This window comes from Martes martes (genome assembly GCF_963455335.1).
Source record: "Martes martes genome assembly, chromosome: 4".
Taxonomy (NCBI): Eukaryota; Metazoa; Chordata; class Mammalia; order Carnivora; family Mustelidae; genus Martes; species Martes martes.
The window spans coordinates 171605793-171623488 of NC_137891.1; positions in this window are offsets into that span (position 1 = coordinate 171605793).

Here is a 17696-nt window from a genome sequence, read left to right on the forward strand (position 1 = left end):
ACCCCATTTTACAGATGAAGAAACTTTAGAACGAGCTGATTGAGTAAGTGTGGCCAAGGTCACAAGGAGTGGCCAAGCTAGGATTCAGCCCAGGCAGTCTGCCTCCAGAGTCTATTTTCAACCATGATGCTATCTACAGTGAGTGCTTCCCTAGAAATCATGAACAAGGAATCACCCGGTGACATGATAGAAAGAGGAGTCAGGGAGGGCTTCTCCTTAGAAGGTGACATTTAAACGGAGACCTGAGAGAGGAGCAGGAGTCAGTCATGTGGAATTAAGGAAAGAGATTTCCCAGCAGGAAAAAAAAACAAAAACAAAAACGTGCAAAGGTCCTGAGAAAGAAAGATCCGGTGTGCTCAGTGCCTGGTAAACCAATAGGAGAATGGGGTCAGCGCTGAGGTCAGGGTGAGGATTAGTGCAGGGGAAGCCTTTGAAAGGCTTAAGTGGGGATCAGCATGATCTGATTTGTTTTTAAAAGATTGTGCTGTTTGCCGTGTTGAGAGTGACCTGCAAGGGAACAAGAGGAGGATGAGGGAGACCAGTTAGAAGATTACTGCAGTAATCCAGCGGAGAGGATGTGGCTAGGCCAGGAGTAATGGCAAGAGGTGGGAGGGAGGATGGATTTGAGCTTTATTTGGAGGCAAACCCAACCGATGGATTAGTGGGAGTAGGGGTGGAGTCAGGGTAGAGAATGCCCTCTGGGTTTGTGGACAGAGCAGCAGAATGGATTGTGATGACCTTGACTGAGATGGAAAAGAGCAAGGGAGGGACAGGTTTCACGGAGAAATCAAGGTCAAGAGGTGTTTTTCTTTTTTTTTCTCTAAATGTTAATTGCTTCATCAAAAAATAAGAACAAAGGGGGTCTATGGGAATAATCCATTATATCTTCCCATTTTTTAGCCCAGCTAAATATATCTTACAGGGGTTATACACTCATTTTCAAAGGCAAAAGATTATTTGAAGTGGCATTGGGGTGCCTGGGTGGCTCAGTGGGTTAAAGCCTCTGCCTTTGGCTCATGTCATGATCTCAGGGTCCTGGGATCGAGCCCCTCATCAGGCTCTCTGCTCAGCAGGGAGCCTGCTTCCCCGTCTCTCTCTGCCTGCCTCTCTGTCTACTTGTGATCTCTTTCTGCCAAATAGATAAAGAAAATCTTTTAAAAAAGTAAGTGGCATTAACACAACATTCAGAGAATAAGGTTTGAGTTACTGTGCGCTGGAAAATGGAAATATAACTTGTAAAATCACATCCATTAAGTATCAGTCTAATGTAGAAAGCCAAAACTTAAAAAAAAATAGGGGAAAAATATATTTCTGGTAAATTCTAATAGTTCCCACACTTACCAATTCTGCCAGTTCCTAGTAGTTCCCACACCCACCAATTCTCCAACACCGGCTGGGGGTCCTGTAATTTGATTCAATTCTGGTACCAAATGGAGATCGTGTAGACTGACCAGGACAAGGCTCCTTTCCACAAGACTGTTCTCCACTTCAGACCCCAGTCACAAGCACTAGGACCTCAGGTTCCCCACAGCTCTTGATGGACTTGGCAAATCAGAGTTTCCCAGAAGCCACTCCTTGGATTCAGTCATTTGCTAGACTAGCTCACAAAAGTGAGGCTCACATTTACCTTGACCAGTTTATTATATAATAAAGGATGTGATGAAAGATACCACTGAACAGTCAGAAGAGATACAGGACGCCTGGGTGGCTCAGTTGGTTAAGCGGCTGACTTCATCTCAGGTCATGATCCCAACGTTCTGGGATCGAGTCCCACATTGGGCTCCTTGCTTGGCAGGGAGCCTGCTTCTCCCTCTGCCTCTGCCTGCCACTCTATCTGCCTGTGCTCGCTCTCTTGCTCTCTCTCTCTCTCTCTCTCTCTGACAAATAAATAAATAAAATTTAAAAAAAAAAAAGAAGAATAAGAAGAGATATATAGGGCGAGATCCAGAAGGGCCCCAAGCGCGGGAGTTTCTGTCTCCCGGCAATTAGGGTGTACTGTCTTCCAAGCATGTGGATATTTTCACCAACCCAAAGCTCTCCAAAACCCATACTTTGGGAATTTTTATGGAGCCTTCATCATGGAGGTATGACCATTTTTTTTTAATTTTTAATTTTATTATTTTTTTAAGATTTTATTTATTTGACACAGAGAGAGCTATCACAAGTAAGCAGAGAGGCAGATGGGGGCGGGGGGTAATGCAGGCTCCCTGCTGAGGAGAGAACCTGACCCCAGGACCCTGAGATCATGACCTGAGCCAAAGGCAGAGGCTTAACCCACTGAGCCACCCAGGTGCCCCTTGATCTATTTTTAAAAATATGTTACTTATTTATTTGGGAGGGGAGCATATGCTGGGGGTGGGGGGCGGCAGGGAGGCAGTGGGAGAGACAGAGAGGGAGAAAGCAGACTTCCCTCTGAGCAAAAGGCCTGATGTGAGGTTCAATTCCAGGACCCTGAGATCATAACCTGAGAGGAAGTCAGACTTAACCGACTGAGCCACCCAGTTTCTCTCTCCTTCCTAGAGGATGGGGCTGAAAGTTTCAAGCTTCTAATCAGGCTTGGTGTTTCCAGTGACCTGCCCCCTTCTCTGAAGCTATCCAGGAGCCCACCAAGGGTCACCTCATTAGAGTAAAATATGCTCCTGTGACCCAGGAAACCCCAAGGGCTCTAGGAGCCCTGTGCCAGGAACTAGGGTCAAAGATGGAATATTGGAGCAAAAGGATGTTTCTTATGCTCTCATCACTTGGGAAATTGCAAGGACTTTAAGAGTCCTGTGCCTGGGGGCGCCTGGGTGGCTCAGTGGGTTACAGCCTCTGCCTTCGGCTCGGGTCATGATCCCAGGGTCCTGGGATCGAGCCCCACGTCGGGATCTCTGCTCGGCGGGAAGCCTGCTTCCTCCCCTCTCTCTCTCTACCTGCCTCTCTGCCTACTTGTGATCTATGTCTGTCAAATAAAGAAATAAAATCTTAAAAAAAAAAAAAAGAGTTCTGTGCCTGGAACTAGGAGCACAGAACTATATATATATTTTTTTCTATTATTTCATAACACCCAAATTGGATATCCATGATAAGTAAGCAGGTGTATAGATGCATCTGGAAGTCAGGACTGGAGGCTTAAATTTGTCATCAACATATAGAGGGCACTGAAAACATGGGACAGGATGAATGGCCTTGGGAGAAAGTGCTGATAAAGGAGAGAAGCAGAGGAGCCATATTTAGACGTCAAGGTGATGGTGAGGAACCAGCAAAGGACCCTGAGCAGGAGTGGTTGGTGATAAAAAGGTAAAATGAGTGAGAGAGTGACTGAATAAATTGAGAGTGAGAAAGCATCATGGCAAAGGTAGACTACTCTTCTGTGAAGTTTTGTTTTGGAAAGAAACAGAGAAGTGGGCTGGTAGCAGGCAAGAGACTAGGGTTGAACAGGAGTTCTGTAAGATGGAAGCTACACCTTGATACACTGATGGGATTGATCCAGTGGCCAAGGGCATCGGGCTGCCTGGCATGAACCCCCTTGGGAGATGCTTAAGAAAGCAAGAGAGGACGGCTTTCTGGCAAGCTCATTCTTGCCCAAAGCCTGTGTTCTAGGAGCTAGAATATAGCAGTGATCAAGAGGGCCGTGGTGCCTGTGCTCTGAGCACTCTTGATCCAGAGGGAAAGAACAAGGCCACAAGGAATCAATACAAATACCATTTCAGATCGGCTTACCTGCATGCTTTGAAGGAAGTAAATAGGGTGACGTGAAAGGGAGTAACCAAGAGGATGTCCTTTAGATCAAGGAGTCAAGGATGATGGAGTGAGCAGCTGTGGTTTTTGCCTTCCCGTCATTCACTTATCCTACTTCTGACAACGGTGCCTTTATTTTGAGGGGACACAACCTCTCTGACAAACTCAACGCACGTTCTTTGTGGGACTGACCCCAGCCCATCTCCAGAACGGACTTGTGATCCTGGCCCGGCCAGCGAAACTCAACCCTAGGATGTTTGCTAGAACTTCTGGGGAAGAGAGACTTTCTTTGCCCAGGAATTGTTGACCAGATTTTGGACCTGGAGCTGCAGGAGGTCAGCTTGTCACCACAAAGGAAATACCTACCTGCCTGGTGTCTGGCAGGTGAGCCCAGAAACAGAGAGACTTCATGAGTGGAAAAATCACGTGAGCACCTGATTCTAGCTATACCTGAAGGTGGCACGCCCCTTGGCCTTTTCTCTTAAATGTTTTGTTTTGTTTTCCCTTAAGCCATTTTGAGCTAGGGTTTCTATCACTTATAATTGAACAAATCCTGGTTGATAAAGAAGTCCTGAAGGATGCAAAGGAGCCAGGCTTAAAAGTGCCAGGGAGAAACAATCCAGGTGCAAGGAGCAGGACGTGTGAGATTCTTTGCAGAAGAGTTTGGCCATTCGGGGAACACAAAGGAAGCAAGAGAAGCTGGCGTATAATGAGCCCCGGTGGTGGAATGAAATGGGATAGAACCATAGGAAGAAACAAAATGGGAGAAAGGGTAGCAGAGAAACACTTCCCCATATATCCTCTTTAAAAAATGGTGGATGCATTTTTAAAATTATCTTTTGTAAAGCATCAATGAGCTGCCCACAAAGTAAGGGAAATAAGAGAGGCCAGAAATGACAAGCAAGGACAGTTCCTCAGGAATAAAAGAGCCTTTTAGCTGGTATTTGTCCTAAAGGCACCCATTGAACCCCAAAGCCTCACCAAAATTTTTTACTTCAACACATGATAAGACATTTTACAATAGGATTCAGTAAGCAGATGGGAGATTCATGAACAATACTCTACCCTATTCACATGTGAGACACACTTCTATTTCCCAGTCTAATTTATTCTGTGTTATTCTATTTCTTTTTCTTTTTTTCTTTTTTTTAAAAAAGATTTTATTTATTTATTTGACAGATGGAGATCACAAGTAGGCAGAGAGGCAGGCAGAGAAAGAGGAGGAAGCAGGCTCCCCGCTGAGCAGAGAGCCCGATGTGGGGCTCGATCCCAGGACGCTGGGATCATGACCTGAGCCGAAGGCAGAGGCTTTAACCCACTGAGCCACCCAGGTGCCCCTCTTTTTTTTTTTAAGTGCTGGTTGGAGTGCCTGGCTGGCTCAGTCAGGGGAGCATGTGACTCCTGATCTCAGGGTTGTGAGTTTGAGCTCCACTGGCTATAGAAATGACTTAAAAACAACATCTTAAAAAAAAAAAAAAAAGTTCTGGTTGAGCTCCATCAAATGATGTCATTCCAGGAGCTGCAGAGCCTTCTCTCTGGGAAGGGGGAGCCAAGTTGCAATCAAGTTCCAAGCTGCAATCAGGAAGCATTCAAAAGCAAGGGACCCTTTGAGGTTCCAGCATTTCGCTGGATTTTTCTTCCCTGGAGAGTTAAATTTTGGTCCTGTGGAGTTCTAAATACCTATTAGACAGATATTCAAGTGGAAATTTTGAGTGGGCATTGAATTTGCATGTCTGGAGCTCAAGAGAGAGGAGTAGGCTGCAGATGTGAATTCCAAATTCTCACGACATAGGCAGTATTTAGTGGGACCATGGGATGAAGAAGGGGAGAGGGTGAGAGCCCCAAAGACTGAGCCTGGGCACGCAGCTGGCAAGCAGCTCTTTCCCCTTTTCCCCATCCTGCTGCCAGGAACGGGGTTGTGATGGGTGTCAGTGAGGACCTTAAGACAAAGGTCTCATTCTGGGGATAGTAGAACAGTGCAGGGGTGGGGGGCGGTCTGTTGCTTCCAGCTGAAACTAATTCTGAACGGATACAGGAACAAAACTGAGACATTCCTGGGAAGACTGGTCAAGAATCAAGAAAGAAAAGGAAGGCAGCACAATTCAACGGTGTTGGGCTTGAAAAACAGACTAGGGAACTGCAGCAGTAGCCGAAATTTAAAAGATAACAGAGCAAAATTGCAGACAACTTTATGACAATGATCTTGAAGCAAAGGTAAACTCAGCAAATGCCTGGAAAAATTAAAATTTACATCAAAAACAGTCAAGCACGGGGCACCTGGGTGACTCAGTCGGTTGGAGCGATAAAGTGTCTGGCTCTTGATTTCAGCTCAGGTCATAATCTCAGGGTCCTCGGATTGAGCCCCACATTGGACTCCAAGTTCGGTGGGGGAGGAGGTGTATGCCTGAGATTCTCTCTCTCCCTCTCCCTATGCCCCTCCCCCTGCTCAAGTTATGTGTGGACTCTCTCTCTCTCTCTAAAAATAAATAAACAAATCTTTTAAAAAAGAAAACAGCCAAGGACAGTATAAGAAAGAAAAATTACAGAGCAATGATATTTAAGAATATAGATGCTAATGCCCTCAATGAAATATCAGCAACTTCAATCTAGCAATGTATTCAAAAGATAATAAACACGTCATGACCAAGTTGAGCTTATTCTGGGAAGGTTGATTCAGCATCAGAAAATCTACTAGTGGAATTAATCATATTAGCATGCTAGTGGAGAAAAACCAAGTAAACATTTCAACTTATACAGAAAATGCACTGGATAATTCGATAATATTTGTGTTAAAAATTCTTAGCAACCTAAGTATAAAGCGCTGTTAACCCATTCATTCAATCATCTCTGATTTTAGAAGGAAACATTTTTATGGGCTTCTAGAAGTGTTGTGGGTCTTAGGTGCTGTGTCCAATGTATGAATCTGCCCAAATGATTAACACCATTAAGGGAATGATGGACCCCATTTTCAAGATGGTATTTTTCTTGGGGAGGATGAGAAAGGGGAGGCAACAGAAGAGAGCCATATATGGGCTTCAAAGGTACTGACATGTCAAATTAAACTAGTGGTGGGTACCCGGATGTTCCTTTTTTTTTCCCTAAACTTAACCAACTGAGCCCCCCGGGCGCCCCCAGGATGTTCCTTTTATCTTTACTCTTTAAACGGTACATATAGTTTTATATAGAGACATGAAGAAATATATATACAGTTGACCCTTGAACGGTCAACTGTCAAAAATCCATGTATAATTTCTTTTATTTTTTTTTAAGATTTTATTTATTTATTTGACAGACAGAGATCACAAGTAGGCAGAGAGGCAGGCAGAGAGAGTGGGGAGGCAGGCTCCCCGCTGAGCAGAAAGTCCTATGCGGGGCTCATCCCAGAACTCTGGGATCATGACCTGGGCTGAAGGCAGAGGCTTTACCCCACTGAGCCACCCAGGCGCCCCCCATGTATTACTTCTGACTCTCCAAAAACTTAACTACTAACAGCCTACTCTTCACTGGAAGTCTTGCTAATAACACAAATATTCAATTAACACATATTTTGTGTGTTATTTGTCTCATATACCATTTTCTCCCGCTTGAGCCCAGGGCCTGGACCCACCCGTTCCCGGGGACTGGGGAGCCTGAACTGCCACTCCCACCCCCAGAGAAAAGGTTGGGGAAGACTCTCCCATTCTGGTCCCTAGAAGCCCTAGGCAATTGTCTGTCCCTCTGGCAGCTGAGTCAGGGGATCTGTCCCTTAGCAGAGTCCCTGTTCCTTTACAGCCTATTGCTGAACAGCCAGAGCCAGCCCAGCAAACCCTCCAGGGCCTGGAGACTTTAGACCCAGCTGGCTGAGCAGGGGGCTCATCCCTAGGACCCCAGGATCATGACCTCAGCCCAAGGCAGATGCTTAACCGACTGAGCCACCCAGATGCCCCTCTGAGTAAATTTTTTAAAATACCCTATTTTCAGGCACATGGTGGCTCAGTGGACTGAGTATTTGACTCTTGATTTTTGGCTGGGATCAAGATCTCACAGAGTCAGATTGTGTAGGGCTCAGGGCGGAGTCTGTCCCTCTCCCTCCCCCTCTGCTCCACCCCTGCTCACTTCCAGGGCCAGCTCTCGATCTATATCTGAAATAAATAAATCTTTAAAAAATAATGTAAATAAAAACAGCCTATTTTCGTGCCTACCTGAATGCATGCACCCATATTCATACCCACTACACCTGCTTCTGCTTCCCCCCACCCCTTCTCTCTCTTTCAGACTCGCTATCTCTACCTCCTTCTCCAGGCCTTTCTCTGATTCTGCCTTCTCCCCCGCCTAGCCCCCCTCTCCCCCCCCACCCCTGCCCCTGTACCCTGCTCCCCAGTCTCTCCCTGGGGCTGGCTTCCAGCCCCACTGCAGAGCACTCTGGGTCCAAGGAAAAGAGGCTTTGGCTGTGAGTGCAGCAGATGCCAGAACCTGCCCTCCTCCTTCTCTCCAAGTTCTCCCACCCCTCCCAGGCCTGGGCCTGGACTTAGCGGCCACCGCCCTGCCCTGCTGCCTCCAGACAGGCTGGGAGGAAGGAGCAACAGGGCTCCAGTGCTTGAAGGGGGCTGCCGGGACCCAGCTGGCTCTTGTGTTATTGAGCTCCTGGGCTGGTGGCTCCGCTTGGCAGCTCTGGGGACTCTGGGAACCAGCCTAGAAGAGTGGGACAAACTCCAGGTCACTCAGGCTGAGGCTGAGCTAGACCAGCCCCCAAGCTTCTAGCCTCCCACCATCCCTGCCCCTGAGCACCCAGAGCTAAGCCTGACAAGCCCTGACCCTTCCCAGCTAGCCAGAGGTACCCCAGGCCCTCCCCTGACCCTGACCTCTGACCCCTAACTTCCACACAGTTCCCCTCCATCCTTCATCCCTCAGACCATGTTCTCCCACCTCCGCAGAGAGGGAGGGGGCGAGGGCTGGACTCCCCAGGAGGGTCCTGAGGGCAAGAGTGGGGTTTTCCGCTCAGACCGGGGGCTCCATGTCTGGGTTTGTCCATCTTCAGTCCATGTCACCACCACCCTTTATGTCCCCTCACAGGGCTCTGTCTGCTTCAGGAGGCACAAATCTAGGACACACAGCAGGGAGGGGCATCCCACCGCAGCTCCCACACCAGCCCCTCCAGGCATTCCTGCGAGCTCGGGAGAAAGCCATCCTTTCCACACCTTCCCTATGATTTTGGCAAGAATTGAACATAGTTGAAAAAAGCACAAGATGTGAGGAGTCAGATCTGGGTAGAACGGCTTCCCCACTCTGAACCTCAGTTTGCTCATCCATCAGATGGGAAGAAAAGTATTTGTAGATGGTCTTCCCAGAGCCCACCTGTGGGTCCACTTTCACCCCTTCACTGCCAGACCAGGGGGGGCAGTTGACCCAGGCTGGGGTCCAGGCTGGATTCCGCCTGCTCCAGCTCCCAAATCTTGTCTGACCAACTACGTATTCTTCTAGTACTCCGCTGCTGGGAACCACTCAGGAATCCCTCCCCTGAGACCCTGGACACACTTCCACTGCCGCACTAAGCCGTCTCCTCTCACACCTTGTTGGCGCTTCTGTGATCTGTCTTCCCCACACACTGTGCATTCCCCGAGGTCACATGCCAAGTCTCATTCCTCTCTGTGTCCACAGTGCTCAGGCCAGGGCAAGGCACAGAGGAGGCGCTCCGTGATGCCTGTTAAGCGAGAACGGCCTGGACACTTTTCATGTTCTCTGCCTTGATTCCCACACCTACCCAACCCGTGCCTCACCATACCTGCCCCAGGGCTTCGTGCCTCCACGGCTGCCAGTCTCCTGGGCCTACCGTCTTCCTCAGTGCCTCACTTGGAAGGTCCTGGGGAAGAACACTGCACCACCCCAGGACCTCTGGTGAACCCTGGTTTTTCTGTTTGTTTGTTTGTTTGTTTTAAAGATTTTATTTATTTATTTGACACAGAGAGATCACAAGTAGGCAGAGAGGCAGGCAGAGAGAGAGGGGGAAGCAGGCTCCCCACTGAGCAGAGAGCCCGATGTGGGGCTCGATCCCAGGACCTTGGGATCATGACCTGAGCCGAAGGCAGAGGCTTTAACCTACTGAGCCACCCAGGCGCCCCTGAACCCTGCTTTATCTCCCCTACCCTTGAATTTCACCCAGTTCCTCAGGCCACAAACCCGGGGTGGGTGGGTGGAGGTGCCCAACTGTCACACTGGTGGCTCTCATGAACCAGGTTTCCTGGTATGGATGCCCCCTTGTGGGCACCCTCCCATGTTGACTCCGGGCTTGGCTTTATGACTTGCTTTAGCCAATGGGACATCAAGAAGCGTGAATGGGAGACTCGACAGGCACTTGCGCACTGGGGCCTGTCCTCCCGGAAGCCAGCTGCTGCCCTGTAAGACGGTCAGCTAGACATCTGAACGACGACAGATCAGGTGAGGAGAGGTCCCGGGTGATTTGGTAAGCCAACCCCAGCCGCCCCCAGCTGAACGCAACCACGGCAGCCACCCCACGTGAGACCAGCCGAACTGGCCAGCTAACCCCAGCCAAACCACAGACTTTCCAGAAATAATATATCCTTGTTTTAAGCCACTACGTTTTAGGATGGTTTATTTCCCAGCAATAGATAACAGAAGCAAGGCCCAATCCTGCCTCTTCTCTGTCCTTCTTCTCCACATACAGTCCTGTGGAATCCATTCCCAGAATACATCGAATGTCTGACCACTTCTCACCACATGTCCAGACGCCCGCCTGGTCCAGATGACCATCATCTCTTGCCTGGACCACGGCCACAGCCTCTTCACTGGGCTCCCTGCTTCCAGTCTTACCCTCGCCTCCAGTCACCCTCCAGTGACCAAGAGGAAGGTTTTGAGGTTTTGGTTCAATCTAGCCATGTACCTGCTTAAGACCCTCCAGTCAGTTCCCGACACAGAGTCCTCCGTGGCCTTCAAGGCCCTGTGTAGTAGAGCCGTGCCTGCCACGTCACCATCCCCAACCCCAGGGTCTCTCCCACTTGCTCACCGCACCCCAGCGACACCGGCTTCCTTTCTGTTTCTTGAACATGTCAAGCATATCTCCACCTTGGGGGCTTTACGCTGTAGGTCTTTCTGTCTACATCTTTCTGTTCGCAGCTTACATGTCCCCTCAGGAAGGCCACTTATAGAAGAGGAAACTGAGGCTTGGAGAAGTGAGGTCATTTCCCATGTTCACACAATTAGGAAGAGGCCGGGGTGACGTCCATCCAGGGTCAGTATGACCGCCCCCCCCACCCCGCCCACACACTGTAGGGCTCTTTCTCTTTCTGCCATATCAGCGGTTTTGGAGGATGACGGTGGTGGTCGTGGGCACCTGAGAAAGGAGAGGGGTCAGAGGGGCCTCCTCCTTCAATTACCCCTTCTAAAAAAACTCCTGACTGTAGCCTTTGGACCCTGCCCTGGGCTGGGCGCTGGGGACTCAGAGATGAATTCGACCAGACTTTGCCCTCTTGGAGCTCCCATCTGGGAACAGGGAAAGCAGCAGAGGAGGTCAAGGGCAACAGAGGGGTTCAGGCAGCCTTTGGGGATACCTCAGGAAGGCAGCCTTCAAGCTGGGAGCTCTCCAGGAAGGCTTAATGGGGATGCCAGGTTGGTTGGCGGGGGGCGGGGGGGCGGCCAGAAAGTAGGGCTGGTGTTCAGTGGTCAGAGCTGACTGCTGCTCCCTGTAAGTGACCAAAAGACTCAGCGCTGGCCATGGGTGTCCATGCCCATTCTGTGTGTGTGTGTGTGTGTGTGCACGCGCTTGTGTGTGTGTGTGAAGAGAGTGAGGGAGCAGTACCGGGCCGAGCTGGAGGATAGACAAGAAAAGGGTGGGATGAATAAATAGATTTTACTGATGTGGAAACTCAAAGCCAGAGAGGCTGAGCCTCTCGCCCCAGCTCACAAAGCCACTATGTGATAAAGGCAGGACTAGAACCCAGACCTCTCTTGCCACCGCACAGAGCAGTGTCGGAGCAGAAGCCCACCCCCTCCGGGCCCTGCTGCTTATTCACTATCCAATCTCAGCTAAGGTCATTCCCCTCAAGGGCCTCGTTTCCAGGGAACTGGATGAAGATACTTTCAACGCAAGGACTCTGCAGAAAATACTTCTACTGGAATCAAATTCAGGACCAAAGAAACAGCTTTTGCCTCAGCCTGGTACAGGAGGGCTCCTCAGCCTGCAGGTCCCTCAAGGACCAGCAATTGGCAGCTGTGCTAACAGAAGCCAGGGAGCCCCAGGAATCCCCCAGTGTCATGTGGACTTGGGATTTCCCACCCAGCTGTCTACCTAGAGTTCCAGAAGCCACCACAGCCCAGCTACTTAGAATCCCTATGTACATCTCTACGTATCTCTATGTACATCATCCTCTCAGCCCAGACCCCAACTCACTGGCCCTCACTCCCCAGCATAACTTCCAGACTTCCTGGGTTCTCCTCAGCCTCCAGGACACACCACCCCTTGGCCAATGAAGGAAAGGGGAGAGGCAACTCACTGGCCAACTGTCTGACCTGTACAGACACAACTGACTAACCAGAGGAGCCAAGATGGCCTCAGCTCCCATATTCCAATTCCGTTCATGCCCCACCAATCTGTCCCATTCCACACGGAGGGGTTCCCTTTCGCTGGTTCCGTTCCATTTATTCTACTTGGAATATCAGGAAATTCTACCTGGACAAGAGAGACATCGGTGAGCAGAACTGGAGTTGATCACAGAAGGGAATTCTTGAGGGCAGATTCCCCCACTCTGCTGGGGCCTGGAACAACGTCCAGGGCCCAGTTTCTGGCGTATCCAGAGGAGCCCCAGCAGGAGCTCAGGCTCTCTGTGCAGAATGAACTCTGGGCTCTACCACTTACTGGCTGTGTGACCTTGGGCAAGCAGCTTAAATCTCTGAGCCTCTGATCTCTTAGCTATAAAATGGGGATTTGGGACCTATTCACTGAGTGATGGTGAGAATTACATGGAATAAGGCACAGAAGATACCTAACATGTAACAGGTGGTCATGGGCAGCAGCGGTAACAGGTTTTCCTGCTTATTTTCAGGGGCGGTGGCCTTGCCCCAAAGAGTCCTGGCCCCAGCATGGCTGGGGAGGCAGAGAGGGAAGAAGGGGTTAAAATAATATAGCTATCATTTACTTAACATTTACTACCTGCCAGCCTCTGTTGTAATCAATTCAATAACTTGGCCAAAGTCACACAGCTAGCGAGTGGCAGAACAGGGGCACAAATTCAGTCCCTCTGGCTGCAGAATTCACACTCTGAGCCACCGTTCTATCCTACCTCACAGGAAACCCATTTTCAGATGAGACATGCTGAGGTTGCCATAGCTTCAATTCATAATGCCTTTAAACGGATGTTCATGTGAGCCTCAGACTCAGAGCCTAGCTCAGTAGTTCTGGCAATTTCCACTGTTGCATGCTGCCCCCTAGTGCCCACTATGGGAGACGCACACCAGAGGCCAGCAGCAGACAGCCTGGCTGCCTGATCCACACCCTGACCCACTGCTCCTGTCCATGACCCGATCTGCACATCTTACAGGTTCCAAATAGCACTCTGAACGCCAGCTACATATACAATCGTGATTTTTTTGGCTATCTCACAAATCTTCACATTCTTTTTTTTTTTTTTTTTTTAGATTTTATTTATTTGACAGAGCGAGACGTGGTGAGAGAGGGAACATAAGCAGAGAGAGTAGGAGAGGGAGAAGCAGGCCTCCTGCCAAGCAGGGAGCCCGAGGCAGGACCCTGGTATCTTAACTTGAGCTGAAGGTAGACGCTTAATGACTGAGCCACCCAGAGGCCCCACAGATCCTCAAATTCAACAAATCTAAGTCCAAGTTTATACTTTTACACCCCAGGCTTGGCCTCCTCAGTCACCTCTAGCCAGCCAGCGGTGGCACAAGCCAGAACCCACCCTCCACCCCAGTCTGTCACCAGCCAAGGAGCCTGAATGGTAGCTGAGGAAGGACACCGGAGAAGCAGACATCAAACCGAGTAAAGCAACGGATGAGGGCCCCTGGGTCACAGCCAAGAGGCAAAACTGAGCTCAGGAGGCTCTGGTTAGAAAAGTAGGCCTTTCTGCTTAGAAAGAAGCCCAAACACAGCTCTGAGGGCCGGGGAGGAGGTCACACTGAGGAGTACAACACTGGGAGCCAGAGGCCTGGGTACTGCTCTGTCACAGTATGCCCTTGGGACTTTAATGAGCCTCACTTTCCCCATCTGTGAAATGAATATGACAATGGCTACCTCAGCCTCTTGTAAGGATAAAATTTAAGTGTTTTCTTTGTAAACTGAGAAGGAAAGTACACAGGAGAGGTTCGTTGTTGTCTGGGAAATCCTCCAGTAGATGTGTTTCCTTTGTTGCACTGAATACTGGGCCCATCAGTTATGTTGTTTTGTTTTCAAAGGGAGTCATCAGGATGCCAGGGTGGCTCAGTCAGTTAAGTGTCCGATTCTTCAGCCCAGGTCGTAATCTCAGGGTCCTGGGGTAGAGCCCCACATTGGGCTCCTCGTTTAGCTGGGAGTTACCTTGAGATTCTCTCTCCTTCTCCCTCTGCCCCTTCTTTAGCTTGTGCACTCATTCTCTCTCTCGAATAAATAATCTTTAAAAAAAAGAGGTCATAATTTTATGGGGTGTTTTTAATTATGGTAAAAGAAAATATATAGGGGCGCCTGAGTGGCTCAGATGGTTAAGTGTCTGCCTTCGGCTCAGGTCTTAATCTCAGAGTTGTGGGATCGAGTCCCACGTCGGGCTCCCTGCTCAATGGCGTGTTTGCGAGTTTGTTTCTCCCCTCTGCTCGTACTCTCTCTCTCAAATGAATAAATAAAATCCTTTTTAAAAAAAGAAAATGGATAAAATATAAAAATTGCCATTTTAACCACTTTTAAGTGTACGATGTGGCATTAATTACATTCACACTGTTGCGCAACCAGCGCCATGATCTATTTCCAAAATTTTTCATCATCCCAAATAGAAACTCTGTACCCATTAAGCAATAACTTCCCATTTCCCCCCTCCCTCCAGTACCTGGTAACCTCTAATCTCTGTCTTAATAAATTAGTCTGTTCTAAATATTGAATGTAAGCAGAATCACAACATTTGTCTTTCTGTGTCTAGCTTATTTCACTTAGCCTAATGTCTTTAAAATTCATCTATGCTGGGGCCCCTGGCTGGTTCAATCAGTGGAGTGTGCAACTCTTGATCTCAGGGCTGTATGTTCAAGACCCATGTTGGGTGTAGAGATTACTTAAAAATAAAATCTTAAAAAATATTCATCTATCCTGTAGTATGTATCAGAACATCATTTTGTTTTTTAAGATTTTTTTAAAGTAAATCATGATTGTGGTGTTGTCATAAAATTGCATGAACATTTAAAGACTCACAGGAATGAGCCTGGGTGGCTCAGTTGGTTAAGCATCTGTCTGCATTCAGTTCAGGTCATGATCCCAGGGTCCTGAGATTGAGTCCCGCCTTGGGCTCCTGGTTCCTCTGGGAGCCTGCTTCTCCCTTTGTCTGCTGCTCCCTCTGCCTGTGCTCTCTCTCTCCCTCTCTGACAAAGAAATAAATAAAATCTTTAAAAAAAAAAAAGCTGTTTAAAAAAAAATCAAAGACCTATAGAACTGTACACTAAAAAGGCGAGTTATAAGGTAAAATATACCCTAAACTTAAAAAAAAGAATGAATAAATGAATGGGATAAAAACTAAGACTCTAGACTCTCACATTTTTGCTACCTTGAGAACTTTACAAGTGACAACAGCCTTCATTATTTGGAGCATAAATTTATATTTTTTCATTCATTCATTCATGATAAAAATGAAAGTACTTGAACCTATTGTCCAACCCAAGAACTACAAAATCACTAAAAACTATCTATTTACTGTTTGCCCCACCCCACCCCCAGGTAATCACTATTCTGAATTTTGTGTTCTTCATTCTCTTGTGTTTTTTTTTTAAGTAGTATTTTTTTTCACACATAAATTAGGCTGGGTCTTATGAATTTGCCCTTTTTATAGGTCAAAACAGGTCACAACCCAGCAGCTTTATGAAGTTCAACCCAATATTATGCCTAAATATAGTAGTTCTGGTTATATTTGAATTTTACAAAACAGGTATCATTCCATCTATGCTCTTCTGGGACTTGCATTTTTTCTTAATCAATTAATTTTTTTTTTTAGTAATCTCTACATCCAAAGCGGGGCTGGAACTCACAACACTGAGATCAAGAATCATGCTCGGGGCGCCTGGGTGGCTCAATGGGTTAAAGCCTCTGCCTTCGGCTCAGGTCGTGATCCCAGGGTCCTGGGATCGAGCCCTGCATTGGGCTCTCTGCTCAGCGTGGAGCCTGCTTCCCTCCTCTCTCTCACTGCCTGCCTCCCTGTCTACTTGTGATCTCTGTCTGTAAAATAAATAAAAATAAAATCTTTAAAAAAAAAAAGAAAGAATCACATGCTCTTCTGACTGAGTTGGCTCCCAGGGACTTACATTTTTCACTCAATATTATATTACCACAATTCAGCCGTATTGCTGTTTTTTCATTCATTTTCTATTGTTGTATAATGATTCCACATTTCCTCATTTCCTGTCAATGGTATTTGAGTGTTTTTGGTTTGGGGATACCATGAACAATGTTTCTACTACCATTCTTATACATGGCTCCTGGCGCATGTGTGCCTTTTTTTTTTTTTAAGATTTACTTTATTTTATTTTTTTAAAGTATTTTTATTTATTTTTGTGAGAGAGAGAGCGAGCAAGAATGAGCAGTGGTGGGAGGGGCAGAGAGAGAAGCAGGCTCCCCAACGAGCAGGAAGTCTGATGCAGGACTCGATCCCAGGACCCTGAGATCATGACCCGAGCTGAAAGCAAACACTTAACTGACTGAGCCACCCAAGCACCCCTTATTTATTTTATTTTACAGAGAGAGCACGCATGAGTGAGGAGAGGGGCAGAGGGAGAGGGAGAGAGAGAGAATCCCAAGTAGACTCCCCGCTGAGCACTAAGCCTACATGGGGCTTCATCCTAGAACCCTGAGATCATGACCTGAGCTGAAATCAAGAGCTGGACGCTTAACCTAACTGTGCCACCCAGGCACCCCGTATGCCTGCCATTCTTGTGGCTGTACCCAGGAATGGACTTGCTGGTCTTAGGATACACAGATTTCAGCTATACACACAGTGACTCACTTTCTGAGCTCCAAACGAGGATTCACTGTACCATTTGCCCCCAGGTGAGAATGTGGACAAGATGTGGTGGGAGTTGCAGAGGGTTTCTCGTGGAATTGAACACCTGCTGTATGCATATGGTAAGAGACCCACAGAATGAGATGATGGTGCCCTGAGAGGTGAGACAGGGAAAGAAACGCTCCAGTTGCCATGGGAATCATCTTCCAAGGAGTGGTCCACCCTGGCTGGACAAGGGGAGGGCTTGAGACCCAAACAGAGCAAGCAAAGATCTCTATCCTAGTTGGCAGGATCTCCATCTAGGGTTGGGAGGATGTGTACTGGTACATGAAAGGCGAGAGACCTAGGCAGTGCTGAATTCCTCCTACCAATCCTTACCCCACAGATCTCTCCACATATCCTTTATCTCACTTTGCATCCATTATCTTTTTTAATTCTCCCAGCTGGAGAGAGGTACTATTATCTCCACAGATAGGCTTAGAGAAGGAGAGTGCATTGCCCAAACTCACACAGTTTTTTCCAACTGCCTGAACAAATAATTTCCCCTTCCTTATCCTCAGTTTCCACATCTGTAAAATGGGAATGATAACACCTAACCCACCTCACAGACTCGTGGGAGGATTAAATAATACTATGCAAGCATGAGTCCTGGAGCTGCTCCTCGAACGTCACATGTTCAAAAAAAAAAGAAAAGAAAAGAAAAGGAAGAAAGTCATTTGTTTATTGGTACTGTTGTTATTATTTTTATGGAGAGCAGGAACCCAAGAGAGTCTGAGCCCTGACTTCTTGCCACCCAGTGATGGTCCT